This window comes from Bubalus kerabau, chromosome 5 (genome assembly GCF_029407905.1).
Source record: "Bubalus kerabau isolate K-KA32 ecotype Philippines breed swamp buffalo chromosome 5, PCC_UOA_SB_1v2, whole genome shotgun sequence".
Taxonomy (NCBI): domain Eukaryota; kingdom Metazoa; phylum Chordata; class Mammalia; order Artiodactyla; family Bovidae; genus Bubalus; species Bubalus kerabau.
Window position 1 is genome coordinate 42,658,814 of NC_073628.1, and position 18,687 is coordinate 42,677,500.

Consider the following 18,687-nt stretch of genomic DNA (forward strand, 5'->3'; position numbering starts at 1 on the left):
TTGGGCCCTTACCTAACACCACATACAGAAATTAACTCAAAATGGTTCAGAGACCTAAATATAAGACCTACAACATATACTTCTCAGAAGAAAACATTGGACAAAAGCTTCACGACATTGCATTTGGCAGTGACTTCTTAACTATGACACCAAAGGCACAGGCAACTAAAGAAAAAAGTAGACAAGTTGAAATTCATGAAAATTTCAAAGTTTTGTTCATCAAAACACTATCAACAGAGTAAAAAGGCACCCCACAGAATGGAAAAAAAATCTGAAAATCATGTATCTGATAAGGAATTAACATCCAAAATTTACAAGAGAACTCCTAAAACTCAACAACAAAAAAGCCAACTCGATGAAACATGGGCAAATGACTAGACGTTTCTCTGAAGAAGACACTAATCACTAGGGAAATGAAATTAAACCTGCAATGAGATACCACCTCACATCCATTAGAATGGCTACTATCAAGGAAAAAAAAGTGGTGGCAAGGATGTGGAGAAATTAAACCCTTGTGCAGAGCTGGTGGGAGTACAAAATGGTATAGTTTCTGTGAAAAACAGTATGGCCATTCCTCAAAAAATGAAAAGTAGAATTACCGTATGATCCAGCAATTCCACTTCTGGGTATATACCCAAAAGAACTGAAAGCAAGGTCTTAAAGAGATCTTTATACACCTGTATAAAGCAGCATTTATACACATTCACAGCAGCATTTTTCACTACAGCTAAAAAGTAGAAGCAACCCAAGTATCCACTGATGGATAAGCAAAATGTGATAAGTTATAATTTTACCATAAAATGTGGTAAATCTGTGTACAAAATATAATGGAATGTTACTGAGCCTTTAAAAGGAAGGGAATTTTGATATATGCTACAATATGGGAGATCTTTGAGGATATTATGCTAAGTGAAATAAACCAGTCACAAAGAGAGAAATACTGTGTGATGCCACTTACATGAGGTGCTGCTGCTGCTAAGTCACATCAGTTGTGTCCGACTCTGTACGACCCCATAGATGGAAGCTCAGGGTAATCAAATCTCAGAAGCAGAAAGCAGAATGTGGTTGCCAGGGGTAAGAATACAGTGGGGCGTCCCTGGCAGCTCAGTGGTAAAGAATCTGCCTGCCAATGCAGGAGACAAGGGTTTGATCCCTGGGTCAGGAAGACCCCGTGCAGGAGGAAATGGCAACCCACTCCAGTTTTCTTGGTTGGAGAATCCCGCGGACAGAGGAGCCTGGTGAGCTACAGTCCAGAGGGTTGCAAAGAGTCGGACACGACCGAGTGGCAGAGCACACACACACAAGAATAGGGTGAAATGAGGACTTATTGTTGAACAGGTACAGAATTTCAGCTTTATAAGATGGAAAGAGTTACGGAGATGGATGGTGGTCAATGTTGCACAACACTGTCAATGTGTTTGATGCCACTGTACACTTAGAAAAAGTTAAAATGATAAATTTTTGTGAATTTTACCCCAATAAAAAAATTGGGGAAAAATATTTAGGTTCCTATTCCTTTATAATATGACTGAAGAAAGGTTAGTGGCTGCTCTTTGGTATCCACATTTACATTTCAGAATTACCACTTACATGTGACCTTGGGCAAGCTACATAGCCTCTCTGCATTTTAGCTTCCTCACTGGTAAAATATCTACTTAAAAATATGACGTGTGGATTAGATGGGTCTGTATGCGTAAAGCATTTAGTCTTGGATAATAAACACTAAGTACTAGCTGCTATTATTATTACCTCTACCACTAAATCTATGCTCAGCATCACAAATAAAGTCTCATCCCCCAAGAAGCCATTTGTATTCCATTCTCTGAAATGATGATGGCCTGGCCCCAGGTTCAACATCTGATCTAAAAAAAAGAGAATCTTCCCTTCCTCAGCAGAAGCACACGAATGGGAACTGGGGCCCAAGTGACTCCATCCGTTGGACAGCAACAGAGGTAAGACACTTGCCCCCAATTGTATTTATTCAACAAACGTTAATTGTGTTCCTTGTCAGTGCTCACACTCAGTACTTTGTACTATACTGTGGAGTCCAAGGCCTTGTTTCCTTATTGAAATATGCTAATCATCCAGAAGCGATGTTACATAAAAAAACATTTCCCAAGATGAAACTAACAAGACTAGGGCACCCCAAATTACTCCATTTCTTTTTAAAAATTCATTTCATTATAGTTGCTTTACAATGTTTAGTTTCTTCTGTACATCAAAGTGAATCAGCTATACATACATCTTCTCTTTCTTGGATTTCCTTCCCATTTAGGTCACCGCAGAGCACTGAGTAGAGTTTCCTGTGCTATCCAGTAGGTTCTCTCACTGGTTCTCTATTTTACAGGTAGCATCAATCGTGCATGTACGTCAATCCCAGTCTCCCAATTCATCCTACCCTTAGCATCCATACATTTGTTCTTTATGTCTATTTCTGCTTCGCAAATAAGATCTATACCATTTTTCTAGATTCCATATACACACGTTAATATGCTGATATTTGTTTTTCTCTTTCTGACTTACTTCATCTATATGACTATTTCTAGGTCCATCCATGTCTCTACAAAGGACCCAATTTCATTCATTTTTGTGGCTGAGTAGTATTGCATCGTGTATTTAAAATCACCCATTTCTATTTTCCTTCTTATAGTTCTATTCCTAAAAAAAAAAAAAATAGCTCTCACTTAAAGAATTAACTTATGGTTGCCAAGGGGCAGAGGAGAAGGGATAGTTAGGGAGTTTGGGGTGGACGTGCACACTGCTATGTTTAAAATGGGTAACCAATAAGGTCCTACTGTATAGGACAGGGAACTCTGCTCAGTGTTATGTGGCAGCCCGGATGGGAGGGGAGTTTAGGGAAGGATGGATACATGTACATGTATAGCTGAATCCCTTTGCTGTCCACCCAAAACTATCATAACATTGTTAATCAGCTATACTCCAATACAAAATAAAAATTTTAAAAAAAAACTTCTCCATTTACTTTCAAATTTAATAAAGCAGGTTGTTCCCAGATATGTTTTTGAGCAAAACTGTCGGGAAGAAAGACTTCAGTCACACCTGCTCTGAAACTGACAAAACAACAGAGCAGGCTATGTCTGCCCACCACCCATTCACGGACTGCAGCACACACCAGGGCCACGTGAACACCGTCAGGACAGTCCCCCTGCTGCAAGCCCCGCAGGACCCTGGAAAGGCAGCTCAAAGCCTAGGGCATGCACAGAAGCCATCATCACCAGGGAAATTTCCTCCTTTCCCAAACCTTCCAGCTCCAGAAGATAAAACTTCTCAAAACACTGACTGAGGTGCAGGTAAGATTTAACCACTTAGGGACTCCAGTGGTTAAGGATCTGCCTTGCAATGTAGGGAATGTAGGTTCAATCCCTGGTGAGGGAACTAAGATACCACATGCCTCAGGGCAATTAAGCCCATACATGACGCATGGAAGATCCTGCAACTAAGACCAAATAATAAATATTTTAAAAAGAAATATTTACCCACTTGTAAATGAGCTCATATAATGATTATTATTCTTGAAGTCCCACCATTGTGTTCAGGCAGGACAATGGAAAAAGAAAAAGTACACAGGCTTGAATTCCAGGGTTACAGGGACTGTGTGACTCTGGTTTCATTTTCGTTTTCATTAACTAAATTGTACAGCTGAAAATTCCTACCTTTGAGAAAACGATTCATGTTAAGCATCTAGCTGATGTCCCATACCATAGCATTTTAATATTATGGATGCCCTGTCCACCCCTTATTTTCAGGCAGGAAAAATGTCCCAAGGCACTCAACTCCTAATTTAGAAGAATCATAAGAATGGGTGGATCCCAGGCTAATATCGCCACTAGTTTTTCTAAAAGCCTAGTCTAATAAATAACATTTTTAAGACAGTACTTGAAATGTTATGAAAAAAAAAATCAAACCTCCTCCAATACTTCTTTCTCACACAAATTTTACAGAGACAACCAAGAAGGTTTCAGCTTTACCTTGCAGAGCGCCATGTACATGCACATCCCATATGCAAGCAGTCTTAAGAATTGGGTTCCCCTCTTATGTAAGAAGCTGAAACCTCTCTGAAACTTTAATAACTCTGAACTTTTAGCCAAAAAAAAAAAACACAAAAAACCAAAGGATTGGTTCTGCATTTGTGGCATTTCATGGTGTGTTGAGGGGATTCCCAAGACCAGCCCCAGGTTCTTGATGGTTCAGGGTGGGGACTCACAGGGCAGCGTACACGTCATCCCCACGGTCATGGTTTATTACAATGAAAGGGTACAAAGCAAGATCAGCAAAGACTAAAGCTGGATGAGGTGAAGACTGGTAAAAACCAGCCATGGGCTTCCAAGAGGCCTATTTCAGCTGAGTCATACACACAAGTTGTGACAACATGTGTGAAATGTTAACCAGGGAAGCTCATTAGAGAGTTAGTGCCCAGGGGCTTTTACTGGGGACTGGTCAACATGGATTCCCTTTGGCTGGTGTGTACCCAAATTCCAGACTCCCAGAAAGAAAGCAGGTCCTCGGCATATACTACATTGTTGCACAGTTTAGGTACAGTGAGTGCTGGGGAAAGAGTAAGTGGTGGGAACCCTTCTGAGATCCAGGTTCCCAGATACCAGTCAAGGACTAGCCTTGCAAGCAGGCATTTCTAAGGACAAGCAGTCTCAGGCTCACTATGTTAATCGTTTCCTGCAGTCACAAACCAAAACCCCAGATATCTAACTCATAACTACCCTCTGACCACTAAATTCTTTTTAAAAAGTGAATATAACTTAGGGTTTCAAAATATATTCTTTCAGCATATTTGGACTATGTCAGCCTGCTGGGTTCCAGGCTTTAAGGAAATACCAGCAAGTCCCAGCCCTCTAAGAAATTTCAGGCCAATAGGGAAGATAAGATGAATACACAAAGAATGCTAACACAAGGTGGTGTGTGATGACGACCATAAAAGAGGTGGAAGCCAAACCAGCCAGAGAAGGGAGAAAAAACTTCCTGCTGTGACGAACCAGGAAGATTTGGGTAAGAAATACCACAGGGCTGCAGATTTTAGGACAGGTAAGATTTGAGAGTAAGTGGCAGGGTTGGGAAGAGCTCAAGAAGAGAAATAAAAGTATCATTTCAGGCACAGACAGGAAGCTATGTGAACAATGCACAGAGGCTGCTGTAGAGAAAGGGAAATATGGTCTGATTGGAAGATTAGGTTCATAGAAGAGGACAGTGAAAGATAAGACTCTAAACAGAAGTCAGAAAGACAAATATTGCATATTAACACGTATACATGGAATCTAGAAAAATGGTACAGAAGAACTTATTTTCAAGGCAGAAACAGAGACAGACATAGAGAACAAATGTATGGATACCAAGGTGGGAAGAGAGGGTGGCATGAATTGGGAGATTGGGATTGACATATAAACACTACTATAGCACAGGGAGCCTGCTCAATGATCTGTGGTGATCTAAACAGGAAGGAAATCGAAGGAAGGGTGGATGAATGTATATGTATAGCTGATTCATTTTGATTACAGCAGAAACTAACACAACATTGTAAAGGAACTGTGTGTGTGTGTGTGTGTGTGTGCGCGTGTGTGTGTGCGTGTGCTCAGTCACTCAGTTATGTCTGACTCTTTGCAACCCCATGGGCTGAAGCCTGCCAGGCTCCTCTGTCCATGGAATTCTCCAGGCAATAACACTGGAGTGGGTTGCCATCTTCTACTCCAGGGGATCTTCCCAACCCAGGGATGGAATCTTCATCTCCTGTATTGGCAGGCACATACCCCACTAAAAACCAGAACAATCTAAAACATGGATCTCAAATGTAGAATGAAGGAGATTGTCTTTTATGCTGTGGGGAGTCTGTGTGTGTTTCTTTTTTTTTTTTTCTTTTTTCTTTTTTAAACATGCTACATTAGTATACATGAAGGAGAGGACTGACTGTAATCAAAAGGGCTAAGGCTTTTGCAGTAGTTCTCCCAAAAGTCAGAGAGCTGGGAGGTACAGAGAGGTGAAACATAAATGTTGCTCTCAATGGGAGCAACATCGAGAAAAAGCAGTAACAACGCTCCTCAGAAGATGCAAGAATCAAACAAGACTCAAAACTCTCAACTTCGGTATTAGCACATTCAACCAGGAGTGCCTGAAGGGCAGCCAGGTTAAAGGTAAAAAGTATTTTTACAGTAAAAAAGAGCCGGGCAGAGAATTCAGTGAAGTATCTAGAACTCTGATGGAGAAGAGGAACCAGTGCTCAGGAAGGAGGTCGTGGCTAGAACAGCATATGTGGAAGAAGCCAGCTTAGAGGATCAGCTGGAGCAGAGGAGAAGCCACACACTGCACGTGTCGAGCCCAGAGCTGTGAATTTCATCAGCCTCAAGCAAACATGACTGAGCTCTTAAGCTTGGCAGAGAGACCACACTATAAACTCAAGCATATCCACTCACACACAACTAAGAAGCACTCTGGGGCCAGAATACCTCAGTTCGAATCCTGACTCTACTATGTATTATTAGCTTTATGATCTGAGACAAGGTACTTAACCTCACTGCCCCAGATTTCTCATCTATGAAATGGGCTTAATAGTAGTACCTATCTCATTAAGTTGTGATGAGAACTCAGTGAGCTAATTCATGAAAAGAGTTTAATGCAGAGTCTCTCTGGCACACTGTGAGTGTTCAATAATTGCTGGCCATTATTAGTATCTTATTTGAGTCTCACTGTCATGTTATGAGATAAAGTCAGGCAATCATTACCATCTCTATATTACTAATAAGGCAACTAAGGCTCCGAGAGGAAACGCTTGCCCAATCTTCACACAGCAAAGAATACAGGCTTGGATTTCATGAAGTCCGGTCTCCTTAATGAGATGGACAAATCTCTCCAAGCTCAGCCCACTCCCTACCTCACTGGCCTCCGTTCTGGCCAAGCTTGCCTTATACATGAAACTGTGCCCGCCACACTAGTTCCTGGGCCTCTTCACTTCCTGACCCCTCTTCATCTCTTAAGCCTCTTCTCAAGTATCACCTCTTCCAGGAAGCCCTTGGCACTTGCTCCCACTTCCCTCTTACCACTCACCTCTCTCAATGCTCATAGCTGACTATTAACACCACAATGCATGCAGTTATAGACCGATGCTTTCCCCACTGGACTCTGAGCCTGAACAATCTCTGGCACACTAAATACCGAGTATTTGCTGAATGAATGAACTCTTGTCTCTAAGTCTGATATTCTTTCCCTCAGAGCATGTGTGTGTGTTAGTGGCTCAGTCGTGTCTGACTCTTTGCAACCCCATGGACTGTAGCCCACCAGGCTCCTCTGTCCATGGGATTTTCCAGGCAAGAATACTGGAGTGGGTTGCCATTTCTTCTTCCAGGGGGTCTTCTGGACCCAGGGATCGAACCTGGGTCTCCTGGATCGCAGGTGGATTCTTTACCATCTGAGCCACCAGGGAAGCCCCCAGAGGATATTGTCCCTTTATCAACAAATGTGCACTGTTTAATAATAGTTTAAAAAGAATACCAACAAAATTGCAAAGACCAACCAATCCTACTGTTCTAAACATGTAGTCATTCACTACCTCTAGGTAGTGAAGCACACATGTGCACGCACACACACACACACTCTTCAGAGCTGGCCATTCTCACCCACGGCTCATCTGTCTGGGTGCCTGTGGTCTCAGAGGAGACCGAACCCACCTCTATCAAAGATTCTTCCCTCTGCCTGATTATCCCAGTGAGAAGAACCTGGGGCGTGGCGCTTGAAGGAAGACAGGTTCAAAGTTCTCACCTTCCGGAAGCCCAAGGTGAGGCACCCCTGGGAGGTGAATGTGGGCATCTCACCCCCCATGTACCACCCATCAGCCTGAGACTTGGTACCAGTCCCCGACAGCTCAGAGACTGACCTTGGGAAAAAGGTTAGCAGACAGAAAAAGTGAGCAGACCCACTCCACCCGCAGTTCCGCAAACACCAGGTGGACACCTGTGCCCGGTTCCACGAACATCTGTCCCCGGAGCCTTCTGACAGGCGGAGCCGCCTCCCCTCCACGCCCCTGGCTCGGGGCCACCACCTGCTTCAGGTGGGAAGCGGGCGATCCTTGCCACATCTCGGCACCCCTGGCAACCACGGCTGATCCCCCCAGGGGCTCCTCCCTGGGGAACTCCCGGGATGTGTCAGGTTCTCCCTCTGGCCTGCATGAAGCAGACAACACTTGGTCAACATAAACAGAGACCTAGAAACATACACACACACACCCGTGTGTGCTGTCTGACGCTGATGGCTCGGGGAAAAGGGCCACTCAGTTTCTTGCGATTTGCCCACAGATAAGGGTTTTTGTGGCCCATGCCTCCCTGCTCCTCCCCCGCCAGGAAACTCAGAGACTGCTAACCACAGTGGTGCCTGATGAGCACAAGAAATTCTGCAAAGCACTAACCAAATTCAGCATGTACTGGCTGTCAACAATTCGCAGAACTTCAATTCTGGAAATATGGAAAAGGGCCGTAAACGTTCTTTCTGGGGCCAAGCCTCAATCATTTTGCCAAAAGCGAACCCAGGTTCTTATTTTAAAAGTGGTAAATGCTTAGCTCCAAGGCAGGACATGGGCTTCCCTGGTGGCTCAGCTGGTACAGAATCTGCCTGCAATGCAGGAGACCTGGGTTCGATCCCTGGGTTGGGAAGATCCCTTGGAAAAGGGAAAGGCTACCCACTCCAGTATTCTGGCCTGGAGAACTCCATGGACTATACAGACACGACTAAGAGACAGACATGACTAAGAGTCAGACACAACTAAAAGACTTTCTCTTCACAAGGAAGGACATATTTATCATTTATGGAATTACTGATCTCCAGTGTGGTCCAGTCCATAGGTTAGTATATGACATTACCATTTTTCAACACATATATGCCTTCCTAAGGCAGTGGTTTTGTCGCTAAGTTGTGTCCAGGTCTTGCGACCCCATGAACTGTAGCCCACCAGGCTCCTCTTCCCAGGCAAGAACACTGGAGTGAGTTACCATTTCCTTCTCCAGGGTATCTTCCTGACTCAGGGATTGAACCCCCATCTCCTGCATTGCGGGCAGATTCTTTACCATCTGAGTCACCAAGGAAGCCTGATACCTTCCTACAGAAGTCCAGAATTAAATAGCAGTACCATTCTCTACCAAGTACCTTTTACCAAAAGCTTTAAAATATCTTATCTGTACCCACAAGTCCAAACAAGCGTCCCTTCTAGCAACCTCAAATCCACCTTTCAAACTTTGAACAGTGCTACTATTCTAAAATCTAGTTATTTCACATACAATATTGAGATACTTCCATTAGTTCCTTGCTGCCTCCAAGATAAGGAGAAAGTTTTAGACCACTGTTGGGTGGGCATCAGCCCCCCACATTAAATAAATGATCTCATTTAATCCTCTGAACAACTTTGTGAGGCAGGTCTGATCACTGACATTTTACAGACACATTAAGGAAATGGTGATAAGGTCTCAGGATGCACCCCTCAACATGTCCCAAGACGGTAGACCTAAAACAACCCTAGAATCCATTCTATCAAGAATCAAAGAATTAAACTGAAAACCAAGATCCTTTGTCTCTTTTTCTCTTTTCTTCTTTTCCCATTTAGGTTATTACAGAATATGGAGCAGAGTTCCCTATGCTATATAGAAGGTATAGATAGTAGGCATAAGCTATATAGTAGGTCCTTGTTGGTTATTTTAAACATAACAGCGTGAGGGACTTCCCTGGTCCAATGGTTAAGAGTCCGGCTGCCAATACAGGGGACATGGATTCGATCCCTGAGGCAGGAAGAGCTCACACGCTGCGGGGCAAGCTACACTGTGCACCGCGACCACTAAGCCCCTGCTCCGCAAGAAGAGAAGCCCCCCAGATACGAGGAAGAGAAGCCCCCACGCGCCACAAACAGAGAAGGCCCACGTGCAGCCCCCACGCAGCAACCAAAACCCGGCACAGCCAAACAGAAACGAACCAATAAAAATGCGTACATGTCAATCCCAAGCGCCCAGTCCACCCGTCCCTGCTACCCTTCCCCCCCGCCCCCGCCCCCGTAACCATAAATTCATTCTCCAAGTCTGTGAGCCAGGCTTTTTATTACTAAAACCCCAATGATTAGCCTAAAACCAGCAGGGGTGACGATTCTGCCCTAAAGAATCTAACGCGCCACAGTTCATTCCTCCCAGTGCAGACGGCTGGCGGAGCGGTTGAGGCACGGATCTGACGGAGCGCCTTGGCTTGACCAGGGGTCCGGACCCTGCCCTCAGCCTCACAGCCCTGGGTTTTAATCATCTGACTCAGCCAGCGGCAGCAGACCCCAGGCGCCTGTGGCTGTGAGTAATGGCGACACAAGACACATCTGTCTGATCAGAAGCTGATGGTGTCAGCTACACCAGGGGTTACAGTAAGACAATACTCTACAAGGGAAACAAGAACGCCTATTCGCCCCAGAGCTAAGCAATGCCCTTGTTTCTCCAACTCACAATGCGAACTTGTGGTACCATTTACTAGCTCTTATACCCCTCTCTCGAATATGCCTTGATACACTTATAGAAAGAGAACTTATCTAGGAATAATAAAGCAAATCTGTTTCCACTAGTTGTTGCAAAATGTCTACAAAGTCATGACATCCGGAAACGCTTTTATTCTGGCCTGTAATCGCTCACACCGTTATGAGGGATAATGCATAGGAAGGTGGTTTTGCTTCTTAGCAAAGTGGTAAGTGCTTCTTATACCGAATTTCAAGACTTCATTTCAGAAGAGTGACTCATTCATTCTTCCCTTTGTTCATGTATTAATTCATTAAAAACACTTCATTAAATTCCCATTGAGTGCCGGGCAACTGGAGGCAGAATTAAATCAGAGACTCCAAGCCCTTAGAGGGTCAGTTTTTCCCCAAATTGGGCTTTTCATCTCCACGGTATTCCAACCACACCCGGCATGCGCTCCTCTCCTCTCTTCCTTCCTCTCTGCCTCAACCATTCCTACAGTTCTGCGTGCTGCTCACTCCCACTTTCTGCATTAGTCCTCAGCCAGGACCAAGTACCCAGGGTGGTGGTGGTGGTTTAGTAGCTAAGTCGTGTCCGACTCTTGCAACCCCATCGACAGTAGCCTGTCAGGCTCCTCTGTTCATTGGATTCTCCAGGCAAGAATACTGGAGTGGCTTGTCATTTCCTTCTCCAGGGGATCTTCCCAACCCTGGGATCAAACCCAGGTCTCCTACATTGCAGGCAGATTCTTAACCAACTGAGCTATGAGGGAAGCCCAGTACCCAGGGGGTACCAGACAAAAGTACTGTATTTAGTGATTTCAGAAGTGAGTGGGAGTGACACGCATGGCCTTATCAACATAAATAACCTGTTTTCATCGTACTTCTGTCAACCAGAAGTAGTCCCAAAGCAGTTCTCCCTTCTATAATCTGAGGAAGTTCTAGATTAAGAGTTTAACAGATAGATGAGCAGAAACAACTCTCCCCTCGATGATCTGCGGACCATGTGTTCTCCATGAGGGCAGTTGGCTGGGGAGACCCTCGGAAAATCATGAGAGGGCCCTGAAAGCAACCGGAAGCGGGAGCTCTTTCTGACTCCTGATTTATCTGTGTAAGTAACGCGTGCTAACTGATAGTACCAGTGGAGCTCCTATCTGATTCATCCGGATGCAGTCATTCTCCACCAAGCTTCTATCTGGGCAAATGTGAATGGAAAATAACCCAGAGTCCTAGACATTTATGGGTGGGCTTCCCAGGCAGCACTAGTGGTAAAGAATCTCTCCGCCAATGCAGGAGATGCATGAGATGCAAGTTCAATCCCTGGGTCAGGAAGATCCCCTGGAGTAGGAAATGGCAATGCACTCCAGTATTCTTGCCTGGAAAATTCTATGTACCAAGGAGCCTGGCAGGCTACAGTCCATGGGGCCACAGAGAGTTGGACAAACTGAGCGACTAAGCAGTGAGCAGCAGTACAGATATTTAAGACTGGAAAGAACTTCAACTGGTCCAACTCCTTCATTTTATAGATTAAAAAAAACTGGGACTTTCCTGATGGTCCAGTGGCTCAGATTCCTTGGTCCCAATGCAGGGGGCCCAGGGTTCTATCCCTGGTCAGGAAACCAGAACCCACAGGCCACACTAAGATTCTGCACCGCCAAATAAACAATCTTTCCTTAAAAAAAAAAAAAGCAAGAATCAGGGAGAGGACCTGAGTAACCCCGGATCTCACAGCATGTCCACGAGCCAGGCAGAAGCTGAGCCGTCCGCTTCCCAAGGCAGAGCCCGTTCCGCTGCCGGGAGCTGGTGCCTGCCCGTGAGTAGCCCGACTGCAGGAGCTGCTGCTGTCCTCAGGTACACCTCACCTCTCCAGCTGCTCTCACGGCCTCCCCTCAGCACGCCTGGACCTTGCCTTAGGCAGTGAGAGCCAGCCCTCGGGAGCCCTGCACTCCCTGTGCAGAGGAACAGCTTCCTAGAATGGCAAGCCTGTTTTGACTCTGTGAGAAGGGCTGTGTTCTGTCTTCTCTTCAGGATTGTGATGAAGACTAGTGAAATGCCAGCCATCCAGGAATCCTATATTCTCTGCAGAAAACAGTAGGGATCCAGTAGAGAGTCTGCATCACAATTAAGTCCTACTGATGTGAACCCCAAGAGTTGGAGCCCAGCATTTTATAAAGGCCAACAATGCTTTTGCCCAACCTTCAAGTTAGCTTCAATTGCATATACATTGACAGGCAATTCAGATAACAAACAACATTTGACACTCAGTCCTCCTAATGACTTTGGTGGAGAAAAATCAAGCAGGTGTCCCAATTTATGAAAGGAAAAGCTCGTTCACAAAAACTACCCAAAGCCACACAGGTACTAAAATGCAATGTTGGAGCAATGACCTTATCTACGGCTCCCTCCTCCCCACTGGGCAATTTAGCTTTAGAATTTTCTGCTCACATGTTCCAGGTCAACAACAGTGAAGACCTACCTTTTCGGTTACACCTGAGACATTCAAGATACTAGAGCTACGTAAGGAGCACAGCTTGACCCCATAACCTCAGCAGCAGCCCCCGCTCACAGGCACTTGTACTGGAAACTAACAACACAGGGGAACCCCAGGGGACGAACTTTTGGGTTCACAAAAGGAGTAACCTTTATGACGGCTTTAATTATTCAAAACGATTTGAAATGGCTCTTAGCTCTGACAATAATCGAGTCAAAAGTAAGGGTTATATTCATTTGTTCATTTAAAAAAAAATGTACTTGTATAGCTGCAGAGAAAGATATGAAAGGCTACATTAAGTTTTGCATTAGTTGTCTCCGAGTACAGATGTATTACTGTTATTAATGCTAATCTGTCCTTTATCTTTTTCTACAATGAACAGGTACAGTTTGGATAATAAGAAAACAAACAGTAATGATCTCACTTTTATGGAGAATCTTAAAAAAGCTAAACTCCTAGAAACAGAGTAGAATGATGGCTGCCAAAGGCTGGGGAGTGGGGGAAATGAGGAGATACTGGCCAAAGAATACAGATTTCCAGTTATAAGATGAGTAAGATCCGAGGATCTGACATACAGTATGGTGACCACAGTATGTATTACATACTTGAAAGTGGCTAAGAGGAAATTGCAAACGCCCTCACTGCAAGAAAAATAGGAGCAACATATGTACATAGAACATCATCATGTGCACACCTTAGACTTATGCAGTGTGTGTATCACTTGTATCTTAATAAGACTTGGGGGAGGGGAAACAATGATTGTTTTTATTTTTTAAATATGTTCTTCACTCCGAAAAATGGGGAAAGAGGTAATCATCACAGAAGGTTGGGAAGCTCTATTACTGTGAACCAAGTGAACAGAAAATGCAAACAATACTTAAAGCCCCGAGACCAGAACCTTTGCCCTGCTTCTCCACTTGGGTCCCCTCAGCCCCCAAGAATATAAAGCAATATGCCAGGGCACCAATTTTACACAAATATTTTGGGGAAAAAAACTATATACAAATATTTGTATATAAAAAAACAAACCTAACAAGCATATGGAATCACATAAAAACTGCATAAAACCTTAAAACCATTTTCAAGCTTGCTGGGGCCCATCTGAACTACATACCCCAATGCGCAGGAGCAGTTGCCAGGCTTCTTTGCTATTGGAGACTTTTTTATGGAGAAGTCTGGGAAGCTGGAACACGAAGAGTACCATCCTATTTTCCCCTCTTCTTGAAAGAGCAGAAACCTGATTAAAACTAAGTCATTTTTCCAGTTCACTTTTTAAAAAGTCAAATTTGTCTTCATCCACTATCTTGAAAACTCCTTTACAAAACAGGTGCCAGTCAACGTATTACCAGGGTAGTCTGTAAGCCCACAGGGGCACAATTCACCTACCTTCCTCACCTGAGGAGGAAAACAATCTGGCCTGGCATCCTAGGGTTCTGAGGATGGTGGGGGCCCCAGGCTGCCACTGCCCACTTCTGCAGGACGGCAGACCACTCTGCACAACGTGCTAATTCATTCATTCCACAAATGTTTATTGAGCGAAGCCTGAGAAAGGCCTTTCAGTGGACAGTGGGATCATTCACAACCCAACGGTCAGGTCTAACGGATCAGCTGTGGACAATCAATCTTTCACTAGACCTCAAACCACCTCTAGGATAGAGCAAACAGGGCCCCCACCCCATCCAGGCACCAGCAGCTGGGCCGGATCAGGCAGGGGCGTTCTGTAAGGGGGCTGCCGCTGGAGAGAGCCTAACGCATCCCAGATTCCCACCAGAATGACCGGATCCCTCGCACATTAAGTGACATAACACCTCCAAAGTGCTTTGAGTGGCGCCCGGCACCTCGTGTGAGCTTAGTAACAGTCATTTCTGCTGTTTCTATGCCAACTCGCCCTTACTCACAGAGCACCAAAAAAAAAAAAAAAAGGCGGGGGAGGGGGGGCGGCGGCGGGGGTGGTGCGGGTGGAGAACACAGGTTTTCGAATCAGAAAGATTGGATTTGAATCCCAGCTTGGCCATTTACTAGCTATGTGACTAAGGGAAGCAAGTTTTCTGAGCCTCAGTTTCTTATCTGTAAAATGTAGTGAATACCAGTATCCTAGCCCTCACATAGCTCAGAGAGAATTAAAGATATGTTGTTTTACACAACAAAGAGTATCTGTCCCATAAGGGCTCCCATAAAGTCAATCCTGCCACCTCCATGGCCCCTTCCTCTGCTTCTGATGGGCCCTGGAATCTAGTAAAGGGCTACAGGGCAGAGGGAAAGAGACGGGAGAGACCCGCAGGGGACCTTCTACAGAAACCCACCAGGGCCCTCTGCTCCGCTCAGCTCTCCTCCCCTGGGTGGCGGCTCCATCCTGCAGACACCTGCCTGCCTTGCTGGGAATGCCTGCCAAGGGGACAGGAAGCTGAACAGCAGTTGGAATCCATCCCGCCTTCCAGAGTGTGTGTGTCTGTCTGTCTGGGGCTTCCTCTGCACATCCCCGCGTGGTGGAGGCTGGCAGCATGATTCATAGTCACTTCTTATCTCTGCTTCCATCTCAACCCAGAACCCAAGCCCTGGAGCCTGCTGGTCACAGACCAGCAATAAGTGAAAACGAGGACTTTTCATGCAGACAGGAAGGGAGCCCCCTCGAAGTCAAAGGGGCTTTACAAAGGGAGGCGGGAGGAAAGGGAAGCGGGAGGAGGCGGGGTGGGGGCAGAGACAGGGGCCCACTTCCTACAGGCTGGTGGAGCCCGCTGTATTGGCTGCTGAAGCAGTTGGTTTCTCCACTTTGAAAAGACGATAAAGCCCATTCCTGTAATACACAACTCAACCGCGGGACAAGGGCTGGGTGCAGGCAGAGAACTCCAAAACAAACGTGCTTGTTTTCCAAGCAGAAACCATCGGCTCCCAACTCGCCCTCCCCAGCCCCCACCTGTAGGTAGGTCCTAACGCCCCACCGTACCCCACCTGAGCAACCGAGGGGCAACCTGCAGACAGGTCCACCCAGCAGCCGGCCCCAAGCTAAGCTCAGTCCTCGAAAGCCCAAGGAACCGCCGCCCACCCGAGCACCTCGGCCTCCCGGAGACTCGCACCACGGGTACTAGAGTTGGCTCTTCAGCGAGTGGGAGACTAAGCAAGGGCGCTTGCCGGACGCCCCAACGAAGGGCAGCGCGTTTCAGAACTCAGAACCAAAAAGCATCACACCACAGCAACTCCCTCATTTAAAAGAGGAGGAGCCAGTACCAGGGAGGGAAAGAGAACTCCCCGAGGTAACACAGCGAGCCGGCTGGACCGGGTCCGGGGAGGCGCAGGCAGGGGGGCGACGAGAGCATCTCGCCGCTCCCCGCGTCATCTCGGCTCCAGACCCCGGGCGGGTAGTACACACCCCGAACCCCACCCCGGGCCTCCCCCAACCCCGGCGCGGCGCGCTGCGTTACCTTCCTCGGAACTGGACGCTGCGCGCCTCCTCTCCCGCGGCGGGGTGCAGGCGGCTCTGCCCCCCGCGCTCGCCCGGCGATCCAGGTACCGCCCGGCAGCTGTCCGCGCGGGGCGGCGCGTGCGAGCTCCTGGGGCGGGCGGCGGGCGGGCGCGGGGGCCACTCCCGGACGCGCCGGCCAATACCTCCCCGCCTGCCCCGCGCCCCGCCCCGGCCCGGCCCCCGCGCGCGTGGGCTCCGGCCTTCTCTCCCGCCCTTCTCTCCACCCCCCTCCGCCCCTCTCCTCTTTAATTCTCTCCTCCTGGGCTGCACTTCTTGGCCTCCATCTCAGGCGTAACTTACCCCGAAACAACTTTTTCACTTGCAGATCAAGACCGCAACACGGTTATTTTTCGATTCCTGTGCTTTAGGGGTCCTTGGAGTCCGAGAGCGTGGAGCGCCAGAAGCCCTTCCACTCTAAGATAGGGGGTCAGCTCCCCACCCGCCCCCGCGCGGGAGAAAGGGGCGCAAAGTGGTACCCGACAAGATGCTTTCACCCCGGATGTCAGTTTCCTCACCAGTGAAATACATAGAAGTACTTCACAGGTTGTGGTGGTGGTGGTGGTTTAGTCGCTAAGTCGTGTCCGACTCTTGCGACCCCATGAACTGTAGCCCACCAGGCTCCTCTGTCCATGGAATTTTCCAGGCAAGAATACTGGAGTGGATTGCCATTTCCTTCTCCAGGGGATCTTCCCAACCTAGGGATCAAACCCTGGTCTCCTGCATTGCAGGCAGATTCTTTACCGACTGAGCTATGTGGGAAGTCCATCACAGGTTGTAGGGGAAATTAAATGAGCGGATGATTTAAAAATACCTTATACAGGGTCTTCCCTGAAGGTCCAGTGGTTAAGACACCGCGCTTCCACTGCAGGGGGCACAGGTTCCATCGTTAGTGGGGGAGGTAAGATTCCCACATGCAGCGTGGCTTGGCCAAAAAATGGGGGTGGGGGGGGCGGGAGTCTATGTATTTTATATGTATATACAGTAATACCTGGATAAATGGTGAGGGCGGTGTGTTCAGTCTGACTACCCAGTGCGGGCGCAGTGAGGACGGGCACACTGCTGGAAGGTGCTGGCTGCTGCGGAGGCAGGCACGCCTATAAACACAATATTGTAACTCGGCCAGTTAAAAAAAAGTTACCGATGATAAAGCCAGCTCAGGCAAACCTGGGAAACTGGTGAACTTGAAGGCTGTTTGCTTCCTGGTCATCTCCCCAGTCATTGTTGAACATCCATTTGAAGGTAACCCATATCTGCCTTGGGTCCTTCCAGAGACCTTCCTTCTCCCAATCTTGGAAATGCTGATCCCCAAAGGACTGGTTCAGGCTGGGTGCAGCACTGCCCATCTGTCCTAGGAATCCTTGCCTTGGGTTAATGTGGTTATTGGGGCTTTTATCCAAGCTTTAAGAGCCTAAATGTGTCCCCATGCTGGGTGAGCACTCCAGATGCAAAAGAGGATTAAGCCTTTGAAAAGACAAATTTGTGAACAATTTAAGTGTAGAGTTGTTGCTCGGTCGTGTCCAGCTCTTTGCTACCCCATGGACTGCATGCAGCACACCAGGCTTTCCTTTCCTTCACTATCTCCTGGAGTTTGCTCAAACTCATGTCCACTGAGTCCATGATGCCATCCAACCATCTCATCTTGTTACCCACTTTTCCTCCTGCTATCAATAACTGGTATAATAGTTGCACAGGAAGAAGAGTTTATCTCCTTCGTGCTTCTCTCCAGCCTGGAGGGCAGGCACTGGGTCTTGGGCCTCCCCACCCTACCCTTCCCCACCCTGCATCACCTGTTACAAGGCTTAGTGAGAACCTGCTGTTCGCTATTCTGTGTCACTCCTCCCCAGCAAACAGACAGCAACTCCCAACGGCTTCTCACTTAAGGTTCTGGGGCAGGCAGGTGGGGGAGATACTTTGAGTCAGAGTCTCGTTAGGGACTCTGAACTCATCCAGAGCTATATGACTCAGAGGTTGAAAACTAGAGCTCTGAGACTCCTCTAGTGGTCCAGTGGGTAAGACTGTGTGCTTCCCCAGCAGGGGCCATGGGTTCCATCCCGGGTTGGGGAACTAAGATCACACATGCCTCGAGGCCAGTAAATTTAAAAAAAAGCTAGAGCTCTGACCTCAAACCACCAAAGTTCAAACACTGAACCCACCATTTTCTAAGAGGACCTGAGTTCAGTTATTTAACCTCTCTGTGCCTCCATTTGTTCACCTGTTGAGAAGATGATAATCTTGCTGCTCTCTAAGGTT

At 46.9% G+C, this 18,687-nt stretch overlaps 1 protein-coding gene across 7 annotated transcripts in view; it reads right to left on the reverse strand.

Moving 5' to 3' along the window:
- Positions 1-16,544, reverse strand: part of SYTL2 (synaptotagmin like 2) — a 119,141-nt gene extending 102,597 nt beyond the window's left edge. For 4 of the 7 annotated variants that reach the window (XM_055581537.1, XM_055581536.1, XM_055581535.1 and 1 more), the window contains exon 1: positions 16,397-16,544. The gene's annotated coding sequence lies outside the window, so the exon portion shown is untranslated. The remainder of the gene's footprint in view (positions 1-16,396) is intronic. The other 3 variants (XM_055581532.1, XM_055581533.1, XM_055581534.1) reach the window with 2 other exon arrangements.
- Positions 16,545-18,687: the final 2,143 nt, after the last annotated feature.